The following is an 18,733-nucleotide window of genomic DNA, read 5'->3' as shown; positions in this document are numbered from 1 at the left end:
CTAATCCAAGCGTCACTTTTACTTATTTCTATTTTCCATAAATCTGTTTTGTCTCTATATTTTAAAATTAGTTCTCTTATATATTTAAATTTGCGTGGCACTTCAATTTTTTATATTAATTTGTTATTTTTGTATATCTCTGGTCGGTTTCTCAAGGTGAAGCCGAACCAGTAGATGTACAGTGCTTCCCACGCTGTAACCGGGTCTGATTGCAATTTTTTAATCTATTGATTATGTTAGTTAATTATAGTAGTAAGGGGCTCGGCAACCCCAAGTCCCCTTTACTTTTGGCCCTATATAATGTCTCTTTTTTTTACATAATGCATTTTATGATTCCATATATAATCTATTATTTCCTTGTCTGTTTTGTTTAAAATAGTATTATCCGTATATATGGATTTAATTATGTAGTTAATATTTGAGTATAAATAAGTCTTGGCCACTTGGGCCCGCTCCATGATACGTAATGGCGCCATGGCCAGATTTTCATATTTTCTCTTATTTTGTTGATAATATGTTCATAGTTTTCTACAGCTTCTTTTCTTTTTTACCAAAGTAAACCCTTAGAGCCTTTACCGTGTCTCTCAGTAGGTGTGTGTGTGTGTGTGTGTTGGGGGGGGGGGGCAATCCAGGGTGGTTGCCCCGCCAGTTAACTATTTTTAAGATTTCGTGCTTGTTGTGGTTTATTTTGGAACCCGACGCTTTACCAAATTTTTCAAATTCTTCTACTAGATGCATATAGCATTTCCCCTCTCTTATAAAGTTGGTGCAATCATATGCATGTTAGAGCATTTTTTATTCTTTTTTAGGTTTGGTATTTGTATGCCTTGCATTCAGGGGCGGATTAAGGCTCACTGGTGCCCTAAGCACTGACAAATCTTGGTGACCCCCTCCTTTCAACGTACACCTGGGAAGATAACCCTAGGGTGTACCATGATCAAGAAACAGAACATTATGATCAATTGGCACTAGTTTTATCAATTTGTTTTTACAAATCTTCATTCGCTTTTTTTTTTCTTTTCACCCTTTTCTCAACTTTGTGGTGCCTCCTTTGGCCCTGGTGCCCTAAGCAAGTGCTTAGTCTGCCTAATGGTTAATACGCCCCTGCTTGTATTTCTGGGTTGTTTCTTATCGTGTGACTTAGGATTTCTATTGCCATTACGTATTGTAGCATTGATAGTGGACATCCTTGTCTCACTGATCGTTTTATTTCAAATTATTTCGTGCATTTCCCGTTTAATTGTACACATGAAATTATCCCAGTTTGTAGGATTTTGGTCCATTTCAGAAACTGGGTCTGAAACCAAATTTTTTAAAAACATTCTTTATATAGTTTTGTTCAAATCGGTCGAAAGCTTTCTCCTGGTCTAAGAGTACCATAACACTCATCATACATGTTTCATTTATGTAGTTAATTATAGTTTTAATGTTTAAAATTTTGTTTTGTATATCCCTCCCCCACAAGTTTGATTTACAATAATTATTTTGTTTATCCTACCCGTTACTCTATTTGTTAAAATACTACTTAAAATCTTATAGTCCGTGTTTAAAAGTGATATGGGCCTCCAGTTTTTAATCTCGTCTCTATCCCCTTTCCCTTTGTATATAAGTGTGATAACTCCCTCCCTCATAGATTTAGTCATTTTATTTTTACTTAAAAATATATTGTTATACAAAGCGTTTAAGATCGGGGTCAGTTCACCGTGGAACTTTTGATAGAATTCCACGGTGAGTCCATCGTTCCCTGGCGATTGTTGTGAGTGTAGATATACTTTTTGTGATTTCTTGATCTGAGATGACGTCATCACATTGGTCTCTATGTTCTGTTGATGTCATCTCACAGTCGACATTTTTTAAGTAGCTGTCGATTGTGCTGAAGTATATGTTCTGTGTGGTGTATAGTTCTTTATAATATTGGGAAATATTATTTAGGATATCTTCTTTTACAGTATGGGTTACATTGTTTATTTTGATTTTGTTTAAAATTGTATCACCCCCTTTTCTAAATTCTTCTCGTTTATATAAGTTTTTTGCCTTGTTGTAGATCTCTATAAATTTTCCCGCCCTTATTATTCCCCCCTGATTTTCGTCTTCTTCAACGATTATAATTTTGTCTGTCAATCGTTTTTTTTCTCCATCGTCGTTTGTTGTTTTGCTTAGTTCAAATTTGAGTTCGTGTTTGTCTTTTTTCTGTTTTTCCGCCCTCTATTTGAGTACTGAATATATATTCTTTTCATTATGTTTTTCAAAAACATCCCAATCAATTATTATATTAATATTTTCTTCATTTTTGAAGGTTTCAATTTCTTTTTTTATTTTATTATTTGGCCCATATTTTTCTATTATTTTTTTTTTCATTTTTAGGTCAATAGTGAACATGAAATGGTCTGATAGTTTTTGGTTGGTTATTGCAGCATTAATATATATTAATGGATCATAAAAATTCCCGTAAAATTTATAAAACCTGCTAGACTGGTTTTATTTATAGTTAAAGGTAAATTCTCTTCTTAAAATGTTCAGTTTTCTATGAATGTCATGTAAATTGTGTTTATTTAATAAATTTACCATTTCAGTTCGGTATATTTTGTTACTTGTTAGGTCAGCCGTTCTGTCAATTTCGTCCCCTACCCAGTTGAAATCTTCCCCTATGATTAGATTTTCCATCGAATATTGTTGTAGGTAGGTATGTAAGTTTTCTTTAAAATTAGTTTCTTATTTTTATTAGCTGGCATGTACACATTTATAATATGGCAATTCAACATTTTAACATGTAGCAACCGTCCCTTAAAAAAATTCCCCCACCTCAAACCTTTACTAGCTTACTGCCTGTTTTATTAAAAAAATATTATTGTTGCAACCCACTCTAATATCATTGTTTGTAAAATTGTTGCATATCTTTATTGCGTTAAGTTTGTCTTCTACTAAAATTTTGAATTCTGGCTTAATTCCATAGTGTGTTTCTTGTATCATTATTATCTCAAAGTTTGTTTCTTTGGCTATTTTGTCTGCTTTCGCTTTGTATATCCCCTTGCTGTTGATAGTAGCGATCCGGAAGTTTGTTTCTTCCATTTTTGCTTTACTCCCAGGTGCCGCATCACTTTTAAATATAATTTAATTGTATATATTTCAGTTAAAGTTATTATATTTACACACACACCAGCACGCTCGACAAAGAGCGCTTGAGTAATATACAGTTTGATACATCCTACATGGTAGTGGGCAGGAATATATATATAGGTCGCTATCCTTCTGGACCGAAGTAGTAATATTGTTCCAATGTTACCACTCGACGTCCTCGATTTGTGCTTCATCGTATTTGCAGTCTATACACTTAAAGTTACAATGGAAAAGTGTACATGAACATATTTATACCATAGACAGAGCCTTGAAGTACTACTTATTTCGGTTTAGAAATGTAAATTAAAAAAAAAAAAAAAAAAAAAAAATTATAAAAATAAAATAAAAACCCGGCTTGTGATAGTTCATTTCGATACATTTGCACAAGAGCATTTGACGTTCATTTTGATGTCAATATTATTTATATCGACTAAGTGCGATTTGTTTTCAAAGTTACTTTATTGCTGGTAGTGCTTCTGTTTTCAAGTTCGATATATAATAAAACCATGGAGCAGTAGTAATAAAACAAATCATGAACAGCAACCATCATCATCATCATCGGGATTATTATTATCGTATATGTTGGTCACAGCTATGATCATTAATAAAAAGCGGTTGAAATATGAACAAGATTCCATCTCTTTAAATAGCAAATACCCTAGTAAAGTGTGTGTGTGTGTAATTTTTTACGTAGCTTTAAAAAAATGCAATCATATCGCTACCATGTCTGCATTGTGACAGTTTATAATGATGTGTAGCAATGTGGCATCATGCCACAAACATACAGCATTTTGTCCCACCCAATCCCATTATCCTGACACCTGTCCGACCAATCCGAACACTAACCTCTTAATGATGGGCGCCAAAAGAGGCAGCTGCTAGTGCCATTTTTACAAATCTTTAGTATGATTCGGCCGGGGTTTAAATCCGCGACCTCTCGCATCCAAGGCGGACGCTCTGTAGAGACACTGCACCACCGGAGCGATCGCTTAACAAAGAATGTACGATATTGGTTCCTGTTGTTCTTGACAACTCGACCTGGAGACCTACCTGAGGGAAAATGAAGGCGCATTATAAGGTTATAATATACGAATCCAGAATTTTTTTGATAATTATAATTTTCAAGAAAGTTAGTGCCTGTTAGAATTTGACAAAGTGTGCTTGCAGTAGCGTACTAAGGGGAGGGGGAGTTTACAACATACTTCGATGCTGACACTACTGATTTCAAGCATAAAATTAAAGCTAAACAACAGCATAACATGTTAATATATTTTATTAAGTACGTCTTCATTTGTCTTACCGTGCGCCAAATGCCTTCCTACACGAACATGTTCCACATAGGTAAATAAGTTGTACCAATCGTAAACGACCACCGATTTCGACATATTTGATATCGATTTATAGGTTTCTCATCAGTTTAAATCGATCTATGCCACACACACACACACACACAATAAAAAAATATGGCGAAAATGAATAATAAAAAGTTGCTATTTGTGACTCATTGTCGCTTGCGACTTTACCGATCTTCGTATCCTTGATGCTTCCATCCTTGCCGTTTAGGATGGTAGCACATAATTGGATGCTAATACTATAGATTTGAAGCATATAATTAAAGCTGTATAACAGTAAATAATATGTGTATGTATCTTATTAAGTAAGTCTTCATATATATGTTCGTGCGCCCAATGCCTTCCTATACGAACGGTTTCGATATAAACGAATAAGTTATACCAATAGTAAACAAACACCAATTTTGACAAATTTCATATTATTATATAGGTTTCTCATCAGTCTAACTCTATCTGTGCCAATAGACATGTGTTAACATGCAAAATACAAAAAAGTGTACTTTTTACTGAATATTGGGTTCGACTTTACTGATCTTCATATCCTTGCTACGTTCATACAGCGTTCCCGTTCTGCGATGGTCGCACATACTTCCATGCTAATACTATAGATCTGAAGCATAGAATTAAAGCTGTACATAATTATAAAATATGTGTATGTATCTTATTAAGCACGTCTTTATCTGCCTTTCCGTGTGCCTACATCTGACCTATACGAACGTTTTCCATATGGGCGAATAAGTCATACCAATCGCAAACAAAGAACGATTTTAATACGTTTGATACACTGGTCAACAGTGAAATCATTACTGACTTGAAAAGGCCCTAATCTGTAGTATTTTGGTGTGCCGAACACGAATATAACCGTGAAAAATTTGTATTGGCTCTCGTTTTGAAGATATTCATATACCTCATTTTCTATGTTTCACTGTGTAAATTTCTCCAGTAGGACTGCAGCAACATCCGGAATAATGATGTAACATTGCATAATACCATCATGCTCACATCATCCACAGTTGATTGCATCATTTTCTGATGCAATGCAATACTAATGCCATGCGGCTGCTGAAGTAAGTTGACGTCAGCAGTGTACTATACATGTGTAGGCCTATTATACTAATGCCAGGCGGCTGCTGAAGCTGACGTAAGCAGTGTACTATATAAAGCCCAATCAGATAGGTTCAGCATTTAAAATATTTTAGACGTTGTGCGAGACAGTTCAAGCTACTGTTACATAAAACTTATTATTTTATCCATTTACGTACAATAAAGAACAGTAATGCCTCGAAAGTGTGTTAATACCGCCGACAATTTTTGCTATATTTGTGGGGAAGTGACATTTGCCAACCAGAAGAAAAGTATCAATTCTCAAGTGAAGAAGGCATATCATCTTTACTTCGGATGCAAGGTTGGTGACCAAGACAAGCCTTGGGCTCCGCATATATGCTGTGCTACATGTACAACACAGCTTTCACAGTGGTTGAATTGCAAAAGGTCATCAATGCCGTTTGCAGTCCCAATGGTGTGGAGAGAGCCAAGCAACCACCTAAATGACTGTTACTTCTGCTTGGTTCCTCCTCTTTCCGGCGGAATAACGAAGCGAAAGAAGTCGAGAATAGTCTACCCAAACATTCCGTCTGCATTGAGACCAGTTCCACATGGTGAGGGACTTCCTATTCCAGAACCTCCAGCAGAATATTCTCTTGATTCATCTGACGAAGACAAAGGTGAGTCGACCTGTTCTTCTCCTGGTCCATCAGCATGCAGTGATCCAGATTTTCACTGTGGTGCATCATCAACCCCACACAGAATAACACAGGAAGAACTAAATGACCTGATTCGTGATTTGGACTTATCAAAGAACAAGGCAGAACTGCTAGGATCAAGACTCCAACAATGGAATCTTCTAGAAGAAGATGTCACAATTACTGCATATCGAAAGCGCCACCAGCAATTGGAGCCTTTCTTCAGAAAGGAAAGTAATCTGATATTCTGTTCCGATATTGAGGGCCTCATGAATGCTTTAAAAATCACTCATGACCCACAAGAATGGAGACTATTTGTGGACTCTTCGAAACTGAGTCTCAAGGCTGTGCTTTTGCACAATGGAAACATTCTTCCATCTATTCCAGTAGCGTATGCTGTCTACATGAAAGAGACATACGATAACTTAAGGCAGCTACTGAATTCCATTGAGTATAACAAGTACAGCTGGCACCTCTGTGGTGATTTGAAGGTAGTTGCCCTTTTAATGGGACTGCAGCAAGGATATACAAAATACATGTGTTTCTTATGCGAGTGGGATAGCCGAGCAAGGGAAATGCACTACATGAGGAAGGAATGGACTCACAGGCAGAATGTAGCCATTGGAGAGAAGAATATCCAACACCCAGCTCTGGTTGAGGCTCAGAAAATCTTGCTACCACCCCTTCACATCAAACTAGGTTTGATGAAGAACTTCGTGAAAGCCATTGACCGGACTTTGCCAGCATTCCGATACCTGCATGAAAAATTCCCTCGACTCAGCGAAGCAAAGATTAAAGAGGGAGTTTTTGTGGGTCCTCAGATTCGAGAGCTTTTCAAAGATGACCGGTTCAACAACTTGCTGGAAGGTGACGCGAAACAAGCATGGAATGCTTTTCGCCTAGTTTCTACAAACTTCCTCGGAAATGTTAGGGCAGAAAACTATAAGGAACTAGTAGAAGACATGTTGATGAAGTATAAGAAACTTGGCTGCAATATGTCTCTAAAGATTCACTTCCTTCATTCCCATTTGGATTTCTTTCCTAGCAACTGTGGTATTGTTAGTGATGAACACGGCGAACGTTTTCATCAAGATATCGCAACAATGGAACAAAGATACCAGGGAAAATGGTCCACTACAATGCTGGCTGACTACTGCTGGACACTCCTCAGAGATGCTCCCGAACAGCTGTACAAGAGACAGGCGAAGAAATCTAAGATGTAGTCAATGACTTGATTTTTTATAGGTAGGCTATTATAGTTGACCTTTTACTGTTGGAATGCATTTCGTTATGTAAACATTAATTTCTTGCAGATTACAAAAAAACTAGAGCCAATTTTGCAATTTGACTGTCATATTCGTGTTCAGCACATAAAAATTGATAAGAATTGACTAATTTTATTTCAGTAACATGACTTTTGTAAAAATTTGTTGTCCAGTGATATCAGTTGACAAGTTTTTCATGAGTCTAAATAGATCTGTGCCAATATAAATGGGTGAAAATGCAAAATAGAAAAGTTAATATTTTTCACTCAGTATCGCTTGCAACGTTACCGATCATCGATTCCTTGCTACGTCCATCTGCCATTCCCGTTTTGCGATCGTATCACATTTTTACGATGCTAATTCTATAAATCTGAAACATATAATAAAAGCTGCACAACGGTAAATAATATGTGTGTATGCATCTTATGAAGTACGTCTTGATTTGTACGTCCTTGCGTTTAGTGCCTTCCTAACCAAATATTTTCCATATAGGTGAATAAGTCATACCAATCGCAAACAACCAGCGATGTTGACAAGTTTGATATCAATTGATAGGTTTCTCATGAGACTAAGTCGATCTGCCAATAGACATGTGTGAAAATGCAAAATCAATCGTTTTGTTCTTTTTACTGAATATTGGATGCGACATTACCGATCTTCATATCCTTGGTACGTGAATCTACCATTGCCGTTTTGCGATCGTACCACATATTTCGTTGCTAATACTATATATTTGAAGCATGTAATTACAGCTGTACAACAGTAAATAATATGTGCATGTATCTTATTAAGTACGTCTTCATTTGTCTGTCCTTTCGCCCTCTCTTCCTATACGATCGTTTTCCATATAGGTGAATAAGTCATAACAATAGTAAATAAACCCGGATTTAGACAAATCTGTTGATATTTTCTCATCAGTCTAAATCGATTTGTGCCAACATAAATGTGCGAAAATGCAAAATAAAAAAGTTTATATTTTTGGCTCGGTATCGGTTGCGACTTTAACCATCTTCATATCCTTGATACGTCCATCAACCATTGCCGTTTGCCACGGTACCACCTACTTCAATGTTAATAGTATAGATTTGAAGCATATAGGGAAAGCTATACAACAGTATATAATATGTGTATGCATCTTATAAAGTACATCTTTATGTGTCTGTATGTCAGCTCAATGTCTTTCTCAATGTGCGTTGTCCATATAAGCAAATAAGTTACAACATTAGTAATTTTTTTAAAAACGCGATTTAGAAGAATTTGATATCAATTGATAAGTTTCTCATCAATCTAAATTGATCTGTGAAATATATAAATGTGTGAAAATGCAAGTAAAAAAAGTTGATATTTTTTACTCGGTGTCGCTTGCGATATTACGGATCATCAACGGATCATCATATTCTACCTACGTGCCTCTACCCTTGCCGCTTTGAGATGGTACCATATAGTTCGATGATAATCATTTGAATGTTAGTGCTCCTAGATCTTTACAACACGAACGTTTATCTTAGAGTCGAATAAGTCATACCAATCGTAAGCACACAAAGAGTTTGACAAATCTGGTATTATTTGATAGGTTTCTCATCAGTCTAAATTGATATATGCCTACAGAAATGTGTGAAAATGCAACCTAGAAAAGTTAATATATTTTACCCATTATCCTTTGCGACTTTACTATTACCAATCTTATATTCTTGTTACGTGCCTCTACCATTGATGTTTTGCGATGGTATCACATATCTCGATGCTGATACTAATGATATGAAGCATATACTTAAGCAATAAAACAGTAAAAGTTATGTGTATGTATCTTAAGTACATCTTCATTTCTCTGTCCGTGCGCCTATATCCTTGCAACATGATCGTTTTCTATAAGGCTAAATATGTCATGTTAATCGTAAAAAAACCCCAAAGATTTGGACATATTTGATATCCATTTATTGGTTTCTCATTAGTCTAAAACGACCCGTGTCAATATAAATGTGTGAAAATGCTACCTTGAAAGTTGCCTTTTTTGTCTCGGTATTGCTTGAGACTTACCGATCTTCATATCTTTGCCACTCGCTTCTACCCTTGCCGTTTTTTGATGGTTTGTATATAATCAAATAAGTCATGCCAATTGTAAAGAACCACCGATGTTAACACATTTGATATCAATTTATAGGTTTCTCATCCTCCAAATCTTTCTGTTTTTAAGAAACGTTTTTCTAATTCAACTAACGGGTCATCACGCTAAAATTATGCTACTGACAAATGTCATCTTAATATCCTACATACTAAACTTAGATAAGCAGGTAGTCTCCTGAATTCCGACCTTTACATGGTGAATTTAGTTAACTCTTTCACGTGTGCATGTGCTTATGATAATGAAGAAGTTGAGCACTTTGTCTATTGCCCCTTACCTAATGCCAAAGATCCCAGCTCTTTCGCTCTACCTTTCAACACACTTCTTGGTTAAGTCTAGATTTATCATTGAAAAGTGACGTGACTACCCAGCTACAATAAGATGTCTTTCTGCTTGTGTGATGATCCGTTAGTTAAATTAGAGAAACGTTTCTTAAAAATAGAAAGATTTGGAGGATTTCGGATAGCATCAGGGAGAGAGTTCTAAAGACGAATCGTATATGGTAAAAGGTCGTGTGAAAATATAAAGTTTGGTAGAGATTGGTGTGATACTTTGAGAGTAACGTAGACGATAATTAGATGCCTCATATCTCCTTTGTGGAAGAAGTTCGCTTAAATAGTTAGGTACTTGAGTATTTATAATCGAATACATAATGCATAATCTCTTCCTTTTCCTTCGTTGTGCAAACCAAAGAGTTTCCGCATAAAGAGACTATCTAGAAGAATTAATGGGTATAGATCTGGAACGATCCGTGCATCTTCCATCTGATTTTCCCCCCTTTATTCTGATCTTTCCGAATCTTCAATAGAGCAATTATCCCAGACTCCAGAAGTATATTCTAAGGTTGGACTTATGAATAGTGTATATAATTTAGCCGAAGTCAACAATTAGTCTGTATTTAGACGGTAGTGTTTTATCTCCTTTCTTATACATCGGTATGTCATACGCTAGCTTGCACTATGTTAGGAACACGCTGGCTGGGAGTGATTTATTTAAAAGTATTTGCAATGGAACATACATTTCTTCAACTATACTTGTACAAGTTTATTACTTATTGGATTGGTTCCAGCGGTTTTGTTTAGGTCAAGACTAGTTATTACATCAATAATTTCTTGTTTATATATAATGATGGCAGAAATAAAAGTTTGATTTCTAACTTCAAAATGCGGTAACTGTTTATCATAATTTTTTAAACGTGTAACATATCAAACTTGCGAGTTCAACAGATCGCACTTCTCCTGATCACTTTTTGCAAATTTAGATGATCATTTCGTACGTTTCAGTGGAAGTAATAGGTTCCATGTCTTTGTAGAATGTACTTGTTATCTCATTATTTTCCAATAAGGTCGAGGATTTGATCCGATGGCAGGGGTTGAACCTGCATCCTTTCGGTCGCAGGTCTGAGACGCTAACCACTGAGCCAATGTGGCTCCTCTTAAGATTAATATACCCATATGATATTTTCCAGTATCATACGTAACTATATGATACGTTTAATAACACCCAATAACTCAGCAAATGCCGGCATGACGACATATGAATTGAAGGTGTAATGACGAATGTAATTTAAAGTCAATTATGTAACCTATTTTTATGCTTTTTATTGAATATCATTTCTGTTATGTGATACACATAACATAATCTTACATTTAAGATTATTTAAAATGAAATTTAAGAAATTCATTAAATAGTTTCAATCTTTTGCGACTCTCGTAAAAGATCCTTCATTGTTGTTCATGTAATTTTACATGTCATTATATTCCTTTATTGATTTGCACTTTGGTTATACAAAAGAGACAACTTTGTTACAAAAGAGACAACTTTGTTACAAAAGAGACAACTTTTGCAATTTAAAACTTATTTCATCTATACTACACTAGTATAGCTCATGAAATGAAGGCAGTTTACTTGGCCTCTAATTCATCTATAGGGAATGATACCTGCGGGAGACTGCTCTATCTGATCAGTGTGTAACTATGGAAACGGTAATTTAGTGACCTCTTCTCCAGCATCGAGCTTTAGGTTAAGACTGAAATTCGTTGTCTTATGTAATGTTCTGTCTCTGCAGTTTAAAGCTGGGAGAATTATACAAAGAGAAAAGCAAGTAAACCCTTCTGTAAACGGAGCAAACTCGCACTTTTACATTGTAAAACTAATTTCTCTTACAATCATTTATGAATAATTAAAAATTACTGAGTAGTAACTAAGAATATATAAATTCTTTAGATGGAGACCCAAATTTCATTTTTTAAATTATCGTATTTTTTTATGTTTACTTTCCAGATACATTTTAAAAAAATTTCTCAAGAAAATATGAAATCTAACAAAAGATGAACGAAAGTCTTATTATTTTGATTTTTTGTAAAGAGCAAAGAAAGAAAACTATTGATGACATAACCTTTCATCATGACATATACACACTAGCCTCCACAGAAGTACTTTTATGACAGTACGGTTAAAATAGAAATAAATATGCATATCCAGTTGTAAACTTTCCCGATTTATGACTAAACATTTATACTGTGATAGGGTATTCTTAGTAAGTAAAATGTGTATTATACAATAAATGAATAGGAGGTATTCGATGAATGGACTGCATGCATTTCAGGTGCAGTGGCTACTCAAGATTATTTACTGATGCACAAACTAGTTAGAGTTGTCATACTGGTTGTCATTCCAGGGATACTGACAGTCAGTGATTTCCACCTTGTAAAATCTTTCCTCTAGGGCGGACAATAATAATAGTTTCTGAAGCTGATTTTATTAGCAATGGTTTGCAAAACAACAACAAATATCCTTGTGTTTTATCAACTCATTATGGTTCCGCTGCTTTGATAGAACAAAAAGGAATGCTCTTTATTGTTTTATGAATGTTATGCCCTGTGACAATGGCCAACATTATGCAGGTCACGATCACTTTGGCATAAACTTATTTTATGCATGGCAGTTGGAAACTACGAAAATCTTCTTAGAGGCGAGCTGTATAATCGGCAATTACATTGTTATTCTGAAAGAGTTCTGATAACTAAATAAAAAAGTAGATAAATAAAAACACCAACTTTTATCATTAAAAGTTGCCAAGTGTTGTTTATACATTGTACGTGGCGTAATTCGTAAGTTTACTCGGCATCTTTTCAACTCAGTAACGCCTGGTAACGGTCATAATTTTACCTAAATATGTGGGTCCTTTGAGAGCATCGTAAATGTATGGAGGAAAAGAAATTGTCTTTTATGCTCATCTCAAAAGATTTGTTTGTATTTCTGCGAAATAGTCATGCCTAACCAAAGAATAGCAAAGAAAATCCCCCCCCCCCCCATTGTAACTACAAAACCTTGAACAAGTGCGAAGTTACCAGTTAATTTTATTGTTTGTTTCTATTTTTCAAGTTGTCTTCGTGTGTGTAAATTGAAAGCTTGTTATTACTAGTCAATATCGTCAATCATATTTGCTCCATTATTCCATGCAGATAAGAAAGGAACTAATTTTGTGTTGAATTTGTGCCCCCACCCCCCACCCCACCCCGGCACGGTACAATAAACAAACACTTGATTGAAAATAAAATAAAAGAAACTAACCTTGCATTGTTATAATGTATTCCTTCTTTTTTCATCATGCGAAATTTAGAGAACAAAATATATCAACGAACTCCGTAAATGTAGCGGATGCCGGCATGCGTATGCATCCTTACTGTGTGTGTATCGCTAATGTCAAATAAAAAAAAAATATCGCAAAAGAAACGAAAATATCACCAGATTGCTTGAAGGCGCCTGCCATTCACGCATGATAAGTTACAAGGTGCAAACGGACCAAGATTGTATTGTATCCAGGTTAACTATACGACGATATCTCGCAAATAAAAAAAAAATCATTATTTTAAAGAACATACAATGTGACTGCAAATGATAATCTTTCGCTAGTATGGGTTACGAAAGTATTATTATTTATTTATTTTTTTTTTTTTGGGGGGGACGCACCAGACAGATGCACCCCCCACCACAAAAAATAAAGTGTTTTCATGTACTCTTGTATACCCCAAGATGTGTGTGCTTGTTTAAAGTTTTAAAAAAGGAATTTTGATCAAACGTTTAGTTTATAATTAGTCCCAGTGTTTTCTAAAGGGTAGTAGTCTGAAACATGGGTCTTATTCCCATTTTCAGATTTCATATCCTTTATTTTTAGTGATCTTTGCCAAGGATTTCCTATGTTCCGTGTATGCTATGTGTATCAATGCTATGGTGTGTGTTTGCTACATAGTCTGTGTATAGGGACAGCAATACTATGTCAAATTTGTCCCTGTTGTCTTAATATATATTTTTCTATGGACTTTTCAAATTTATTTGTTTGTCCTGGTATAAATTTAGTTGCTTTTGAATTAATTTCAATTTAGAATTCCGGCGAGATGAACGGTATACTACCAGTTGAAATTAAAATAAAACCTATTGTTTTATGTGAGTGACTATGGTGTGGCGTTTCTCACATTAAAGTCTATTTTCAAAATGAGGCAGGTTGTATTCGAGTCAGGGTCCGCACTTTCTTTAATTATTTGTGTTTCTCCCAATTCGAGTTAGGCCTCCTCTCTAGTATTTCATTTATAATGTAAAAGAAGTAAATATCCAACCCAAAACCCCTTAGGAAGCTTTATACATTTACGGGTTTGGTTTTAGCATGAAAAACGTAAGTGACATCTACAAAAATAATAAACTGGTAAAAAGACAAAAAAACCAAGGACCTTTAGAAGTATAAAGGAACTTTTATGTAAATATAGGGAAAATGAGGAACTTTGGGGAATTGAAACTAAGGAAACATATAATTGGATAAGGGAAAACTTAACCTCTAAAATTAAAAATAAAGTAGAGGAGGAAATATCTCGGTTAATTGGGACAGACCTTGGAGGTACTGGACCAACATCGGCTCTCCAAAAATACAAAGCTTGATATTCAAATATCTACACGACATATGGCTGACTGGTAAAGTGGCACTCCGAAGGAGAATGATACGCATACATGTAAAATATCTCATGTGCAAATGTGCGAACTCCACAAAATATCATGCGATAGCACAGTGCGAGTTTAGGAAACAAGACAGGATACAATTATTATGGAGATATCCAAGAAATAAGAATACAGAAGAAACCAAATTTTATATCAAGATGGCAACTTTAACAAAAATTTAATAGGAAAAATAACAGATTACATAACTAAAACCATGATGGCATGTGACCAAGTCATAAACATAAAAAAATGAATAGGCCAATTTTTTTGTAATCCTTTCAAATTAATTAGAAAAAAGACCTTCTAGGAAGATTTGTGAATGGGAGGGACGGGGCTGCAAAGGGTGAAAAGAAGGGGAGGGAGATGGGGCAATGGATAGTCTCCCCTTAAAGGGGACCACCACAAAGTGAACCCTTGCCCCCATACCCCCACCCCGGATTGGAATCTGCTGTAGCCGCCACCCTTTTAATTTCTTATAAATTTTCCTAAAAAGCTTCAGTTTCTTTTTATTATCCATTAAAATTAAAATTAAATAATTAAATAGACTTTAATTATATTACGCAACCTATCACAAATCTTAATTATCGGGACAGAGAAACTATATGGGAAAAGTACGAGATAATGACGTCATGGGCTATGAAAGAGTCGGGGAAAACACCCCATATAGGAAACTTTACATACAAACACGAAAACAAAGGATCTAATAAGTCTCTCTTCTAATTCTATTCGCTCTAAATGTGCAGCTCTCGCACTGCACGGTAAATCCCCACTGTGTGTGTGTGTGGGGGGGGGGGGGAAGAACAACCATTTTTAGAGATTTTGGCAGAAATCCAATGAATAATTTGAGACGGCCTAACTCTAGGTGGGAGAAATACAAGCAAATAAAAACGTGTATGGACTCCAACTCGAGTACAGCGGATTTCAATTTACAAATTCAATATGTGAATAATGACACAATATATTTGCACACAGAACACATTAAGGTTTTTTTTTCTTAATTAAATTATAATACACCGTTACTTCGCCAAAATTCCAAAATATATTAAATAAATAAAAATAAACCTTTTCTTGATCCGATTATAAGGTCCTAAGATTACTGGGGAGATTTGGGAAAAAAAAAATATAGGATATCCCAACATGGAAGCAAAATATAGCATACACAAACTATAGCATATATACATATAGCACACACGGGATATAGGCGACCTCTAGCCAAGGTCAACCAAGAGTATAGGGAAGGGATTTCAAGTCAGGTGATGGAAAGATGGAAACCTACTCGGAAAAACAACCCTATAGATAAAACTAAGTTTAAAAAAAAATACCCCGTTAAAAATTAGAATTAATTGTTTTTTACCTAAATTCTTTTGTATAATATAAAACATACAACACATGGGGGGGGGGGGAATAAATACACATAAAACACCATAATTTTTTGGAAAAGTGGGGGGGATCTGTCTGGTGCCCCTCACCCCCCACCCACCCCAGTACTTCGTCTTGTGGGGATAAATGTACGTCATTTCCTGCTGGCGTCCTCTATAGGTGGAAAATCGTAGCTAAGTAACAGTGATGTATACTTTTATTTCGAGAAATTAAATTATTTTTTCTGTACACTTGATAGTTTTTTTTTTTGGTTCTTTTTGTTCAAGTATAACTACTTTTAATCATGTTATGCAAATCTGATGCAAAAAGAAAAATGTTGGTGCATGGCCGGTAACTTTTATTCGTCATGGCAACGGAAATTAAATTCCGCGCATGCGCATTTTGTGTGGGAGCACAAAAAACCCCACACAAAAACAAGCAAGTGAATGCAAACATCTACTAAAACAAGCCATTATGTGAGAACTTGGCCTGAAAAGAGCAAATATAGGTACTATAAAATGTTGTCTAGTCTCGGATTTGACAATCCTTATTTTTTTATGCTGATGAAACATTTTTCAGTAGAATTTTTTATCCTACAGTTTAAATGCCTATATTTACTGTTTATAATCATACCTGTTCAGATGTACTGGTCACATATAATAATATCGTCGAAATATTAACTAATACCATGCTGGATTTAAATAGAATGTCTAAATGATCATAAAACTAAAGGTGTAATTGATTATAACCAATATATATTTTTTGCAATAACAAGATAATGAGATCCGAACATTGACCAAACAGTACTTAGAGAAATTCAATATCGATTAGTTCATCCTCAACCTCCAACTGATATACTTTATTGCAAGGGGTAAATGGTACCCTATTGAAATGGAACCGTATTGAAAGACGTGTTAGGATAAAAGATACCATTGTTAAAGAATATTCTGACCGACTGAGATCTCAACATCGTACATCATAGCTGAAAACAGTGCAAGCCAGTATACATATTTGCATTATGCTCACGCAAGAAATATTGTATCAACCAAAGGGGTTTCTTGACCGAGCGATGTCAAGCCCTTGCGCGAATCCCGCTACGAGTCATAAGTTTCCCCTGATTCAAAGGAATCCTGTACAACTACTTCTGCAAACTGGAAAGTCCAACGCGTCCATTCTATCAATAATGTAACCGTTTTTACTACGCCACCTTAGGCCATTTAAATCATGATTGTTTTGCTTAATTACGCCTGTAACTTTGTAATATATTTACCACCATAGCAACAATAAATGGCGCCTGCCGACGGCGGAACAGTCCTTTCCTGTTGATTCCATTGTATAATTTACCAATCTCCAGTCATAAATACTGCACCTGGAGTCACACGATCAATTCACGCAACTAGATTTGAATAGGGACTACTGAGTGACAGGGACACTCATGCGGCTCTGACCTGAATTCACCAAAAAGTAAACCATGTCATCTTGAAACTCACTTACACTTCACTCCGTAACGTTTGCCCCTAGTAACTGGCTAATTATTTCGGTCTAAAGACTATAATCCCAGCACCGACTTCCCATATTCAAGCAAGTATATAATGAATCCTTAAAATGGAGAGCTGTAAACAAATGCGCATACTCCAAAATATATTACAATATTATACATACTTTGGAATTTTATTAACTATTTTTGTTTATATATTTTCATTGTACTCGTGAATGGGCAATGTGATTTTGCGTTCTGCCTTGCTTATAAAATGTATTGTCTTTGGTCAACAAAAGTTGATTTAGAGTGGATAAGAAAAGAAGTCTTGTTAAACGATGATGGAATTAAATAAACACTGGGGACAATATCGTACGTTGCATCAAAATGATAACACATAAATCGCAGAGATTAACTGAGATTTTGCTTAACGGTCAATCAGTCCGCACTCGCAGTAGGGAAATAAGTGAATAATGCAAAAGCCGACCATTGTCTGATAATCGACGTACATCTGCCACTGCCATATATTGTAAAAATCCCATTACTACAGGGAAAAAAGAATTAACTACAACTGCTTCTTTGGGGCGTCATGTGTGACCAGTGTATATTAGTATTGTGTTAGAAAAATATTGCGACAAACCAAAGTAAAGAAAACAGTCACTTTTATCAATCAGTCCATATCGTTTTACAAATTATACTGAATAATTGACTTCAGTAGAACTCAGAAGAATGTATTCCTGTAAGCACATCACGATTGCGGTGTTTGTACATTTATATAAAGTGGGATCATTTTACAAGCAAAGTATACATTTAAAAATTAATACTACAAATGAGACAACACATAAGTACATACGGATTATAATCGTGAGATGGCAAAGAATGGTTCATATGTTGAGAGGTAACCAATACACCAACAAAATAAGAGTTCGTAAGAACATCTTATTTCCTTCTAAGATATACTTAGCCATAATGCAAATTGTTTCATAATATGAAACATTTAAACATATTCCGACCATGATGGAAACAAAAATAGTAAATTTAATTTAGTTTAGAGTAAACTGTAAGTTAGTTCTTTCCTTTTGGCATGGTGTCTGAATAAAAAAGTATATTTCTCAAATTTGCTAACCACTACACTGTCATTATGTAATTAGATACCTAATTGTTGTACCATGGTTGTATACATATATCTATAAATATATATAGTTTTGTGGACATGTACGGTTGAATAATACCATCCCGTGTTTGTGTAGGACAATGCGTACATCACAATCGCACTCATAAATTTGAATCAATACCATCTCATGAAT

This window comes from Sinohyriopsis cumingii, chromosome 2 (assembly GCF_028554795.1).
Source record: "Sinohyriopsis cumingii isolate HCF-2022 chromosome 2, ASM2855479v2, whole genome shotgun sequence".
Lineage (NCBI taxonomy): Eukaryota > Metazoa > Mollusca > Bivalvia > Unionida > Unionidae > Sinohyriopsis > Sinohyriopsis cumingii.
This window is presented reverse-complemented; position numbering follows the sequence as displayed.